Source organism: Orcinus orca, chromosome 8 (genome assembly GCF_937001465.1).
Source record: "Orcinus orca chromosome 8, mOrcOrc1.1, whole genome shotgun sequence".
NCBI classification, from domain to species: domain Eukaryota; kingdom Metazoa; phylum Chordata; class Mammalia; order Artiodactyla; family Delphinidae; genus Orcinus; species Orcinus orca.
In genome coordinates this window covers 49,442,326-49,455,776 of record NC_064566.1, presented here as the reverse complement: position 1 = coordinate 49,455,776, position 13,451 = coordinate 49,442,326, and the positions used below count along the sequence as shown (strand labels likewise).

The following is a 13,451-nucleotide window of genomic DNA, read 5'->3' as shown; positions in this document are numbered from 1 at the left end:
TGACTGTTATGTGTGGCTGTGTTTCTGGACTCCATTCTATTCTATTGGCTATTTTTGTATCCTTGCAATTGATACCACACTGTCTTAATTATTATTACAATAGGTTTTTTTTTGATAAATTTTTTTATTTTTGGCTGCGTTAGGTCTTTGTTGCTGTGCATAGGCTTTCTCTAGTTGCGGCAAGCGGGAGCTACTCTTTGTTGCGGTGCGTGGGCTTCTCATTGTGGTGCGTGGGCTTCTCATTGTGGTGCGTGGGCTTCTCATTGTGGTGCATGGGCTTCTCATTTCACCCTTAAGGTTCACTTTAAAGAAGTAAAGAGTGTTGCACATTCTATGGGTTTGCACAAAAGTATGATGACATATATCCATCATTATAATGTCATTCAAAGTATTTCCACTGCTCATAAAAACTTCCATACTCTGTGTATTCATCTCCTCTCTCCCCCCACACACGTGGCAACCATTGATCTTTTTATTGTCTCCATAGTTTTGCCTTTTCCAGAATGGCATATAGTTGGAATCCATTTTTCTTTTTCTTTTTTTTTTTTCTTGAAAAGAGAGATTCAAAGCCTTTATGTCTATAGGACCACTCGTGGCCCACCCATGTAGACTGGACAGGCTCTAGGTGGCAAACTCCCCACATAAATACTGTAGCTTTTCTACCAGTATTGAGCTCTGACCCAGCAGCCACGTGGAGGTGCAGGGGGGACATGTGTCAGGTATTTGTTCATAGGAAGGCCACAAGTTTTGTGTCCCTTGTCACAATGTACCCAGATTCCTGTTGGATGTGTTGTAAACAGAGGAACCATTTCTTCAGGCCCCCTGCTCTGAGCACACCCCATATAGGGGATATTTCTTTTTTTGTACATTTTTCCTTTAGTGGCCCTTAAAAAGCAGTTCCTTTTGTACTTCAGTATTTAACAGAATGTAGCAAATACATTTAAGTGGCACATGAAGGGAAACTTACATTCTACAGTCTAGCGATCTCCCGAGCTCCATAGTTTGTAATTTTTATTTTTTTGTTTTTTTAAATTTACGTTTTTTATAGTTTATTATTATTATTTTAAAATTAATGAATTAATTAATTTTTGGCTGCCGTTGCGTCTTCGTTGCTGCACGCGGGCTTTCTCTAGTTGCAGTGAGCAGGGGCTACTCTTTGTTGCGGTGCGCGGGCTTCTCATTGCGGTGGCTTCTCTCGTTGCAGAGCACGGGCTCTAGGCGTGCGGGCTTCCGTAGTTGTGGCATGCGGGCTTCAGTAGTTGTGCCTCACGGGCTGTAGTGCGCAGGCTTAGTAGTTGTGGCGCACAGGCTTAGTTGCTCCGTGGCATGTGGGATATTCCCGGACCAAGACTCCAACCTGTGTCGCCTGCATTGGCAGGAGGATTCTTAACCACTCTGCCACCAGAGAAGCCCTATTTTTTTTAATCTTAAGAAATATTTTGTATATATTGTTCAAATCACATTTGCTGGCAAATGAATGCAGTTTACAAAATATTGCTTTTCATGTCCTATTTAATCCCATTTTTCACTGCAGCAAGAAGGAAATAGTGTTTCACCAGTGATATGTGCCTTTTATTTTTCACTATTAAGCAGGAAACCTATAAAGAGACTTCTTAACTGGATTGAATATCTTCAGACTTTAAGCATCGCAGAAAATTTGTAGAGTTTTATCTTTAGATTTAATTTTTAGATGTATTTTAAATCATGATAGCTTTATATCATCATTATTAAATACAAAGATTGGAAAACTACACTTGCTTCTACAAATAAATCCATATATATATATATTTTGTATATTATCTGTGGCTACCTTTGCACTAATGGCAGAGTTATTTAGTTACAAAAGAATAGAGGGTGTTTGGCCTGTGAGCCTGAAATATTCACTGTCTGGCCCTTTATAGAAAATGTTTGCTGACCCCTGATTTAGTGTAACGTATCAAGACACAGTATATACTAAGGATGAAGTTCACTGTTAATGAGAAACGTAAATCCATCTTTCCAGAAGTTTTTTTGATAGTTTTCAATCTTTTTGGCCAACTTATTATTTGAACCAGTTAGATTGTTTTTACCCTGTAATGTAGCTGATAGAGAGTTTAGGAATAGAATTCGGAATAGAAAGGTCAGCTCTGTCATTTTCTTGTTATTTATTTTTGTGTGTAATTTTAATATTATCTTCAACCAGTGGGGATTGTTTTTTATTTTTGTTTACTTATTTGCAAGAATCCTTTAAAATCATTGATCTATGTGGTGGGGGTTGGTTTAGTTGGGAAAAAAATAGAAACCATAATTTGTAAGTTTATTTAGTCAGACATGTATTAATTGCAGTACAGTATGTCATGGTATCCTGAAAGCACATGAGTAACTGCAGACAGACACTGTTGTTCTCCCTCGAACACTGTGGAACTTCCATTCTATTCTCAGGACACCTTATATGTAATAAATGACATGGAAACACTTGACAGATTCAGAGAGGGCATCATTGTTCGTCTGTACATTTAATACTGGCAAAGTGTAATTCTTATAGTTTAAGATTAAAAACAGGATAAAATAAGAGTTTTAATGTTTCTGTACTTTCATTGGAAAGTCTTGTGCATTCCGGTTAGGAGATGACTCTCTTATATACTGTTTGTGTAAGTTCTTTCTGAATGTAGGCGTAATCCCTGAATATAAATAAAAGGTTGTAGCATAATAAGAATTGAGCTTGAAGTCCGGCAAAGACTCTCTTGTGTGAATAGTACTATCAGCAACTATGGTTAGAGAATCTGGAGGCCAAACAAAGCCTCACTTAGGTGCCTTATCTGTTCTTGTCCTCTGTGGATAGCCATATCTCTTCCAATAAGATTTTGTATCTGCAGCTAATTAAATCCAGAATAGAACCTTAGAATGGAGGTTACAGGACTGTGTCTTCTTGCCATTCTGTAACCCACCAGAAACATTGCAATGAGCAAGACACTACCTAATAGGCTTCCTTAGGTGGGAATTTACTTTGGGGAGCTGACAAAGATATGGAGTCACACTACCTGGGTTCAAATTCTGGACTTCTCATTTTATTAGCTGTGTATTCTTAGGCAAGTTTACTTTAAACTCTGTGTCACAGTTTCCTCTTATGTTAAATGGGGAGAATGGTATCCAATTTATAAGGTTGTTATGAAAAATTAGTTAATCCATATACAGTGCTTAGGATAGTATCTGGCACATATGAAGTGCTCAACGAATGTTTGTTAGTATTTCACTTTTTTTTTTTTTTTTTTTGCTGTACGCGGGCCTCTCACAGCTGTGGCCTCTCCCGTTGCGGAGCACAGGCTCCGGACGCGCAGGCTGAGCAGCCATGGCTCACGGGCCCAGCCGCTCCGCGGCGTGTGGGATCCTCCCGGACCGGGGCATGAACCCGTGTCCCCTGCATTGGCAGGCGGACTCCCAACCACTGCGCCACCAGGGAAGCCCAGTATTTCACTTTTTGAAGGTTCAGATTTTGTCGGTAAGCTGAGAATATTTATCTCTTCAAGCAAATTCTCTTAACCAAGTTCACGAGGCTGATATATAAAAACCTCAAGAATGCCTGTGTTGGTATGACCAGTGCTTTTTTTGCCTTTGGGTGGCAATGTGGAACACCAAATCCTAAGCAGAAAGGTTATGGTGAACATGAAATTTGAATTAGGGCCATTAGTTAGATGAATCCAGTGTTTTGTGTATAATACCAAAGTAGCTAAAATGAATATTTATTACCTTTTCCTGTATTTAAGAATTTCTCCACTTAAAATGCCAGACATCTACTTTCAACCTCATTTGCAGCTTGCCGTAGGTTCTTTTGGTCTGATCCGCTTTCCATGGACTTTGACTCTGAAGAGCTGGTGATGCAAGCAAGCAGGGACTGCAGTGGTGGTGGTGCATGTAGCAAGATTGAGTTCCCAGAGCAGCAGTGGTAGTCGTATTGCAGTGGCTGGGGATAGTGGAAGTTGGCAGTGGAAGCAGAGATATCCTGACCAGACTAGTTCTACTGCCAGATTTTAGGTGTTGTTCTTGACATCCATCCCTGGGTTTTCAACTTCTCCAGGTGAGTCTGAGCTGCTCTTAAAATAAGGTTTTGTTTTGTTTTTTTTTCTGCTTAGACTATCTAGAATCAGTTTTAGTTGCTGAACTTACAGACTAAGTTGTTCTTGCGACTAAGGACTCTGGCTGATACTGACGCTACAGTAGCCTGATGCATTCGTCTCACAGTAGGGATGGAAAGGTCATGGGAATTCAGCTGGAATGTTTGAAGTTCATTGGCTCCCTCTTTTTTGAGAGTGTTAGGGTCACTATATTCCCAGGGCCTAGAATTGTGCCTGGTATATAGTAGGTGCTCAGTAAACCTCTGTGGAATGAATGAGTGATGGGTTCATTCTGCCAATGAACCCAATTGTATGTCTGCCAATATGTGTATCAGTGATTGCTTTTTCTCAGCTTCTGGGGCTGTCCAAAACTTCTGAATGAAGTACAGATTTTTTTCTTTAGGTGTGTTAATACATATGTAATCCTATATAACAGTTACATTTTATTGGTTTGGGAATTGTTTTGTCTTTTAAACTCATTTGGCTTATCTGTGCTCTGTGGGCGTTTTAGTTTAGCCCTGGGGTGTATGATTGTCTGTGATTTTGTGTGTGTGTGTGTGTGTGTGTGTGTGTGTGTGTGTGTAGAGGGGCACTTCACAGAGCCCCAAAGTGCTGACAAGGACTTAAATCCCTTCCTGGTGTCAGAGCTTTCCCGGCATTCTGGAAGCCATCACTTCTTGAGTCTTCCTCATGAGGCTTGTTGGTGGAATAAAGAAAAGACCATACACCCACAGACAGTTCCGTACACGTGTGCACACGCATGTGCATGCACACACACACACACAGAGAACTGTATTTAAATCTAATAACTTTATGACTTTATGTAGTTAAGTTTCCTACAGATGTCCTGCTTTTCCCCTGATGGTGATGCTGAAATTGGGAAAGACAGAAAATACAGGCCCCTTATCTCCTCTTTTCTTTTTCCTCTGTTCCAGGTCTTCCCTTTAAGAAACTGTATGGGAACTGGCAATTTACACCCATATTCTGGTCATTTGCCTACATTTACTGAGCCCCTTCCTGGGTGCCATAGGATGATGGCCTTCTGAGGCTGGAGGTGCTGGGATTTGAGAGGTCGAGGTGGCTTGTTCCCAGTTCCTTATGTTCCTTGCCTCTCTTCCTGGTCAAGGGGCTGAGGCTGGTGGCAGAGGGCAGTATACCGGAGATCCCTCTCTCTCCATCTCTAGAACACAGTGTTTTAGACTTCGTGTTCTCATAAATCAGGACTTTGAGATGAAGATTCGTGAACAAGCTCATCAAGAGGTAGGATCATCTGGCCTTCCCTTCTTGAGTTTCAGATAAAGAAACAAGCCTAGAGGGTAGTGACTCATCCACGGTGATGCAGTTGGTCAGGGCTAGAGTGAGTATCTAAATATATTTCCAAGGGCAAACTGAAATCCTATAAACGCTGAGCCCCATCTGAGGCCTCCTGTAACATAAAGCTAGCAGGGTTGGGGAGGGTGAGGGATTTATTCTGTAGTTTCCTTCCTTGCATCTTATGAAGAGTCAACACCTTACTTCTGGTTGCTCTAGTTTGCTACCATGCTTCATTGTTGAGAGTGGACCCCAGTCTGCAGTCTTTGGTCTGGAACACAGCCCAGTCCTAAATTGCCTGTCTGGGGTCATGGGTTACCAAGTTTACAGACAACAATCCTGTGCCTCTGTAGACACGTGACCAGGCTATTAATAGATCTGAAGTTCTGGGAGAGTCTCAGCTCTTCCCCCACTTCCCCACTCCCAGCAGCCTGCCTGCTGGTAATTTCCTCAGTGCTCAGCTAGACACAGAATGGAAACAGGGCAGTCTGCCCATCCCCTTTTAGGAGGTAAGACAGGCCCAAGTCTGTATGAGTAACCTCTGGCCTTGTGGGTCTCTGTGCTGTATCAGGTCAAATGAAAGTGCTTAGCATTTAGGAGGAAATAATAGCCCTGTGCTCTAGGTGGGATTTTTTTTTTTAAATAAATCTGTGTTGGACCCTTACTATATGAAAGACACTGAACTAGGCCCTTTGAATGTGTTATCTCAACCTTCTCTACAACCTTGTGAGATAGGTATTGTTCTTATTTTATAGAGATTATTAAAACTCAGAAAGGTTGACTAAGTAACCTACTGTCACACAGCTAAACAACACTTGAATCCAGGCCCTCTGATCTTGTTTTTCCTAAATGACAGCTTCCCTGTTTACAACTTTCTTTAGTAAAATTGGGCTAGGGTAATTTGCACAAATTATCATTGGGGGCACCTGTGTTATTGAATGATTCCACACAGCTCAGAGAAATGGGGGTGAACCTGAAGGGAGGGCAAGAAGGCCTGTCAGTCTGTGGGCAATCAAAGGGAACTCAGTGGGTGGCTATAGCAGGATGGTACCTTTCATAGGCCTGTGTGCCCTGAGTGAACTCAGGTCAGATAGTGGTTGTCCTGCAGGCTAATAAACCATATTCCTTAGCATGGCATTCAAGGCACTCAGAGGTGGGGTTTCTGCTTCATAACTCCTCCTCCGTCTCTTCTTACTTCCTGTCACACAGACTGTTCTTTGTTCTATTGTTCGTCAAGTCTGCTGTCATCTTCCATGCATGGGCATTTGTAGGCTCTATTAAGGTCTGAATCAAAAAGTAACCATTGACAGCTTAGGGCTGAGCAGATAGTTTTGAATCCCCAGTCACTCCAGAGCCATTTTGGACTGGAGCTCTCTCATTCCTTCATTCCTTCACTCATGTATTCAGTTATTCTAACATATTGGGCACTCCCTCTGTGCCAGGTACTGTACTAGGCTCTGGGAATCAGTATAATGAACAAGACAGATATGGTTCCTGCTCTCCTAGAGCTTACAGTGTAGGAGGGAAGGCAAAAATAAAACAGATAATCACAATGAAGTCTGATGACTTATGAGGCAGAAATAGGGGATGTGATGAGAGCGTACTTATGGCTGGGGAACTTAATATTGTTTAGGGTGTCAGGAAAGACCTCAACACTACCATAATAGATGACATTTAAGTTGAGACCTGAGAATTGAGAAAAAATAGCTAAGTAAGTGGGGTTAAGAAAGGTAAATTCTAGGCAGCAGATAGAGTATATGCAGAGGCCTAAAGTCCAGGTGATAGGGATAAGGCCACGTCCTTGTTGGTTCATTTATTAAGCAACCATTTACAGCTGGTGGGTTGTGTCATGCACTGTGCTAGGGTCTGGGGACATACAAAACAATCAGACGTGGTCCCTACCTGCCCTGGAGACGCTCAGTTAGGAGCAGTGGCTTTACTGCTTGGTAACCAGGGTGCTAAAGTCATCCTAGGTCTTGGATTCAATCTCCTGGCTCCCATGTGACAAGACTTAACACCTTCAGAGACACTGCCTGCCCTTGAGTATTTGGGCCACCTGTCAAGCAGAGAGGATGTGGACCACAGCTGGAAACTTGTAGCATTTGCTTTCATCCCTGGCTTCACACTTGCCAGATCCTTGGTTGATGGGGTTCATCTACAGACCTGAGGTCGATGGAGGTCAAGAAATTGGCTTTTACCTCAGCAGGAGCATAGAAGAGGCTTTCTGGCTAAGATGGAGTTGCCGTGGTTGTCAGAGATGTGTCCCTGTTGCCTCATATTTGTTAGTTGGATTGATTGTGTGGTCTCAGACCCATCCATTGTCTTGAATACACCTATGGTGGTATTTTAGCTCTGTTTTTCTGAGTTCTGGTACCTCTTATAATAGACAGAAGGCTCAGTGGCTGGCTGCCTTGGACTGTGCAATTGCCTAACTCCAGGGTGCGCTGTTCACATAGACTGTGTTGTGAATGGGGCCACCCCTCCCTAACTGTGCAGCAGTGCATCCTTGTGGCTCTGGTTAAAGGGAAAGGAAGTTATTTAAACACTGACTGTGTGCCTCAGGCTAGTGGTTTATATTCTTTACTTCATTTAATAATCTCAATAATGCTCTGAGGTAAATACTATTATTATGCTTATTTACAGATGAGAAGACTGAAGGTTCGGTGAAGCTAGTGAGTAGTGCCTTGGGATTAGAGCTCGGGTCTGACTGAAGTTCATGCTTCTCTGCCACTCCCAGCTGTTTCCCAATGTGGTCACAGACTTCAGGTCTTGCGTGTCATCTTGTTTCCATGGCTTGCTTGGCCTTGTCTATTTTGACTTATCTGTCTGGCCGCCCTGTGTCAGTAACCTAAGGATTCTCAGCATGGCTGAGGCTCAGGAATGTGTCCTGCTTGGGAGATACTCTAGAGTCATTTTTTTTTCCATCTAAAATTATTTTTGTGTTTAGCAGGAGGCAACAATATAACTGTAGCTAAAGTCATTTTAAAGGGTAAGTCAGCTCTGGATTTGCTGGGCTGCCTTTCTCACTGCAGCTCCCACAGCGTTCTCAGTAGGATAGAAGCTGGGGATGGCTCACTGGAGATGAGTTTGGGTGAAAAAGGCATTGGATCTGGGCTTGGCTGATGGGATGAGATTCCCTCAGCCTTTCTAAGTTGCATGGCTGCTAGGGTTGGTTGGATCTTTGCAAATTAGTACTTAATGTTCCTTTTCCAGGGACCTGTGGTTCTCGTTTCTCCCTTTTAGGAGAGGACCTGCCTCTTCAACTGGGGATTCTGGAGCTACTGACCTTAGAGTGGGGAGGGTTTTTCCTTCCTGGAGTTTTCAGGGGTGTGTTTGGTGTGGGAGAGGGCTGTGTCAGGCAGAGTCTGGGGGAAGGCGGGAGGAGAGGTGGGTTGTGTATTTACTGCCTCATCTGCTTTTCAGTACTCTTTCTTCCCTTCCTTTCTCTTGGCAGTTTTGCAGTCCCATTTGAGAAGTAGGATCTAAATAACAGAAGGCCTCTGCACTCACCTAGCTTGTGCTTCAGCTACCCCAGACTGCTTGCAGGTCCTGAAGCATGACAGGCTATTTCATATCTCAGGTCTTTGTACATTCTGTTCCCTCTGTCCTTTCCATCCCTAGAGAAGAGGGAAGATGTCCTTTCCATCTTCTCTGCCCCATGGATACATCCTCATCCTTTCAAGACTCAGTTTAGATGTTACCTTTTCAGTGACATTGCCTTTGATCCCCTCTTTCTATGGAGGTAGGCACTCTGTACAGGCCTTTGTTGTACCATGTTTACTCACTTAACTCTCTGCTTCGCTGTGCATATCTTGAGCCCCTTAAGAGCAAGAGACTGAGTCGGTTTCATCTTTCTTTAGCAGGCACAGGACCTGAAGGAGACTAGAGTATCAAGAAATTTGAACTGAACTACACTGATGCCTGAACTAGATGGTTGTACAACTATCTTGTGTACCTCCATAAACTAAAAAAGGATTCTCTTGCATAATTCACTGTATTGTGTTATCTTCTAGGTCCCATAGTCCTTCAAACATGCATGACGGTAGCTGACTTCCAGAGAGAACAGTGTCGTGCTCTACAGATGTTGTCTTTGCCTGCTTTGCCCTTCATCTCACAGTGCTCTTCTAGCCCCCTGGGCCTGATCCAGGGAATGAATAGGGAGGAAATGCCAGAAATGAGCCACGCTTGGTATCCTGAATCCTTAATTTGCAGGTTTGGTCCTGTGGGGCAGTGCAAGATGAGAAAATAGAAATGAACCCGTTCCCTGTAATAGCAGCTGAACCGATTGCCTCCAAGTTATGACTGCCATCACTGTTGCTGCAGCAGCCATAGCCATGAGGCACTCCCCTTACTGTATTCTGGGTCTAAGACAATCAGTTCTTCTAAATCAGCTCACTTGGCTCACCCTGAGTTTCTCAGAGGACTGAGATCCCGAAACAAGTCCTATTACACTTTTTTTTCTACCATTGTCGGGCCACAGACTGTGAGATCGTTTATTCTTATCCCTTCATTTTTATAGGGGAGGAAACTGAAGTTCACAGTGCCCTGGGACTAGCTCATGGTCATGTGACTAGTAAGTGTCAGCTGAGGCTAGACACCGGTCTTCCAGCTCCCTGCAGAGTGGTCTCTTCACTATGCCTTGTTGCCTCTGATATGTTTCCTCTTTTTATTTGTAATTCCTGTAGATTGTGAACTTGGTGAGGGTGAGGGAGCCAGGAAACTTGATATCTTTTCCTTCTGTCACCCCCTCCTCCTGCCTAGGCTAGGCAGAGAAGACGTTCAGGGAAGACTTGGTGAAGGACTGAATAGAAACCTAAGTTGGCCCAGGAAGATCTCATGGGCTAAGCCAGAGGAAGACTAAAGAAAACAGATCCCTCCCAGTTTCACTGGAACATCTTTGATTTTGGTGATGATTCCTGTGGTTTGGCTTTGCTAGTGTTAAACGCAACCTTGGCTGGAGCATGGACGAGGTGTGGTTTGTGATACTGGTATTTTATCTGGTGAAAGCCATAATGAAACTTCTGGGAAAATACCACATCTCAGCTAACTGAAGATCCCTTTGGGTTTTCAGACCCCTCCCTTGCTCTCCAGCAGCAATCACAGGGCATAGAGATTGGACGCATCATTGCTAACTCCATTACAAATAGATAACGTTGCTTCAGTGCTTACTATGATTTCTGGAACTATTTTAGGTATTTCAAAATTCTTTTAATCCTCACAATCCTCCATGAGTAGTTACTGTAATTTTTTTTAACCTTTCAAATCGATTTTATTGAGATGTAATTTACATATAGTAAAATGCACTCATTTTAAGTGTTCAGTTTGAGTTTTGACAAATATATACACCTCTGGAACCTCTCCCCTGCAGTCAAGATATAGAACATTTCCATCAGTGGGTACTATTATTATCTTCATTCTACAGGGAGAACACTGAGGTACAGAGGAATTAAGTGGTTTGTTCAAGGTCTCATGGCTAATAAGTGATAGAACCAAGATTTGAACCCAGGCTGTCTGACTCCAGAGCCCATGTTCTTAACTACTGTGCTATTCTGCCTTCCGTCTCTTCTTTTGTGGTCCAGCCATTGCCTGTCTTGCCCTGGTGGACAAGTGCATTAAAGAGTAAGATGACATAGGCTTAATAGTCTACGCACTAAAGGGGTCTTGAGGAGCAAGAGGCCCAGAAGTAGGCGGTGGAGAGGGATGAAACAGCTATCAGTACCGCTAGAACCTCAGGACCAAAGTAGGCAGAACTACTTGCCTTATGCCCAGCCTTTGCCTCTCCAGGCCTGTGAAGAATGGGGTGGACTAGGGAGCCTGCTAACAGGGTATAATGTAGTGTCTGAAAAAGGGACTGGCTCCTAGGCTCACAGAACAAGATATAGAAATATAGATGATAGATCACGATAGTCGCATATGCTCTGAGACTGCTCTCTGTGGTAGGCTGCAGCCAGTTCTGGGCTAGGCACTATAAGGGCAACATGGACAGGCCAGAGCATATGTAAAGGAGGCAAGATGGAGGGGGGCCTTGAAATCTAGTGCTTTGGAGAGGAATTGAAGGAGCCAGGTTTGGAAGCCCTGAAGAGAAAATGTAATCATTGTCTTCCTATCCTTGAAAGGCTGTTCTTTGGAAGAGAAAATCAACTTGTTTTCCTGTGTGGCTTCAGAAGGCATAATTAGAGCCCTATGGGTGGGCCAGTATAGCATATTTTGGAAAAATTAAAGTGCAGTGGATATGAAATGCCTCATTAGCTTGTCATCTGTTTGAAGTACAAATAAGGTCTGATGTCTTTCCAATATTAAGGTTAATCTCTTGAATGACTATAAAATTATCAGGAAATTTAGTATGTTTCTCTTGGGGATTTTCCTCCTCCCTCTTTCTCTTTCTGAAGTATTAAGAACTCTAAGGGGTCAGGCTTAGTTCCAAATAGTGGGCTAGAGAATCTTATTGGTCTGGTTGTGGGCCCCATATTTTAGCTTCTGTTGATGATAACACATTGTGGCTTTTAAAAACGGACTACTCACAGTATGTTGTTTCCTTATTTAGTGTAGCTGTGAGGACTTGGTTCTGCACAAGTGACAGTGGTTCTTTGAGGGAGGATGATATAGTGCTCCTTGAATGTCACACCTGGCCTAGGCTTTACTGTGTTTGACCTCTCCAAGTCATGTCTATATATGCTCGTCCACCGGAGAAGGGAACTTCTTCAATCTCTAGTTGGCTGGGTCTAGAAGTGTTTGCATAGCCAGCATTCTTCCATGATCATTTTGGTTATGGTATTGAGCTTAGAACACCCATTCATACTTTCTCTTTCCTCAGTGTGAGTGCTTACTGTAGGCTCTTACTGTCCTTTCCTACCTTTAACTTGACTTAAAATCTCAAGTCAGTCTGAGAAATTCTAATAGTATAGAACCTCAAAAGAAAGGTGGTCAAGGTTTCAGTCTTTGGTCCTGGGAGAGCTTTGGACCCTGTGTATATTTGTATTCATTTTTCCCAGTTTTACATACCAAGGAGTATTGGGAACAGTCTTTGCCAAGTCACAGAAGATCATGTTGTATCCTTTTCCCCAGGGATAATGTGTGCCTGCTTGCTTTATATTTATATAATTAAAGGGGGGTTAAAAAAACCCTTAAGAACAATAGTCTGTGCCAAGATGACTTGATATTTCTAAGAGAGAGAGGGGCTGACAACTTTTAAAATGGCAGTTTTTCTCTAACTAAAGTAGTTTGGATTGTTGTTTTATCTGGTCCCCTGCTAATAAACAAGGAAGATTTTCCAAACTACTGTAACTCCCTATCACTGGGCCATGCAGAGATAGGAGTGGGCCATGCAGAGATAGGAGTGCTTTGACTTTACAACTGTTAAGCAGAGACTAGCTGCCTAGGGCCACAGGGAGGAAATGCTGAATTTCTTAATAAGACCACCATCCAGAATGACTAAGGTTGGCATTAGAAGATGTGAGAAGGGGCAACTGGACCATGTCATCTGAACCTGGATCTTGAAACCCTTTCCTTCATTGAGGGACTGATTCTTACTAAATATCTGTACTACCACCATACTAGCTTCTGGAAGGTACTGCTTTCCTTTTATGTTTGGGTCCAAGTTGGGTACAGGAGCTTTTTTTTTCACTATCATGTAACTGGGTCCTACACAGAATGTTGTTGTTTGGTCTTGCTTGACTATTTTCCTTTATTTCTTTTCCTTTTTTTTTTGAATTTTATTTTTTATACAGCAGGTTCTTATTAGTTATCTATTTTATACACATCAGTGTGTACATGTCTATCCCAATCTCCCAATTCATCACAACCCCATCCCCACCCCCCACCTCACTTTCCCCCGCTGGTGTCCATACGTTTGTTCTCTACATCTGTGTCTCAATTTCTACCCTGCAAACTGGTTCATCTGTACCATTTTTCTAGGTTCCACATATATGCGTTAATATACGATATTTGTTTTTCTCTTTCTGATTTACTTCTCTCTGTATGACAGTCTCTAGGTCCATCCACGTCTCTACAAATGACCCAATTTCGTTCCGTTTTATAGCTGAGTAATAT

General features: G+C 42.7%; 1 protein-coding gene and 1 non-coding gene across 8 annotated transcripts in view; one reads left to right on the top strand and one right to left on the bottom strand.

The window, feature by feature from the left end:
• Window positions 1-13,451, top strand: part of STIM1 (stromal interaction molecule 1) — a 198,575-nt gene that overhangs the window by 65,381 nt on the left and 119,743 nt on the right. The gene's annotated exons all lie outside the window — the stretch shown is intronic.
• LOC117196595 (small nucleolar RNA SNORA11) lies at window positions 711-840 on the bottom strand. Its single transcript, XR_004476861.1, has one exon. It is a non-coding gene; the product is annotated as a small nucleolar RNA SNORA11 (small nucleolar RNA).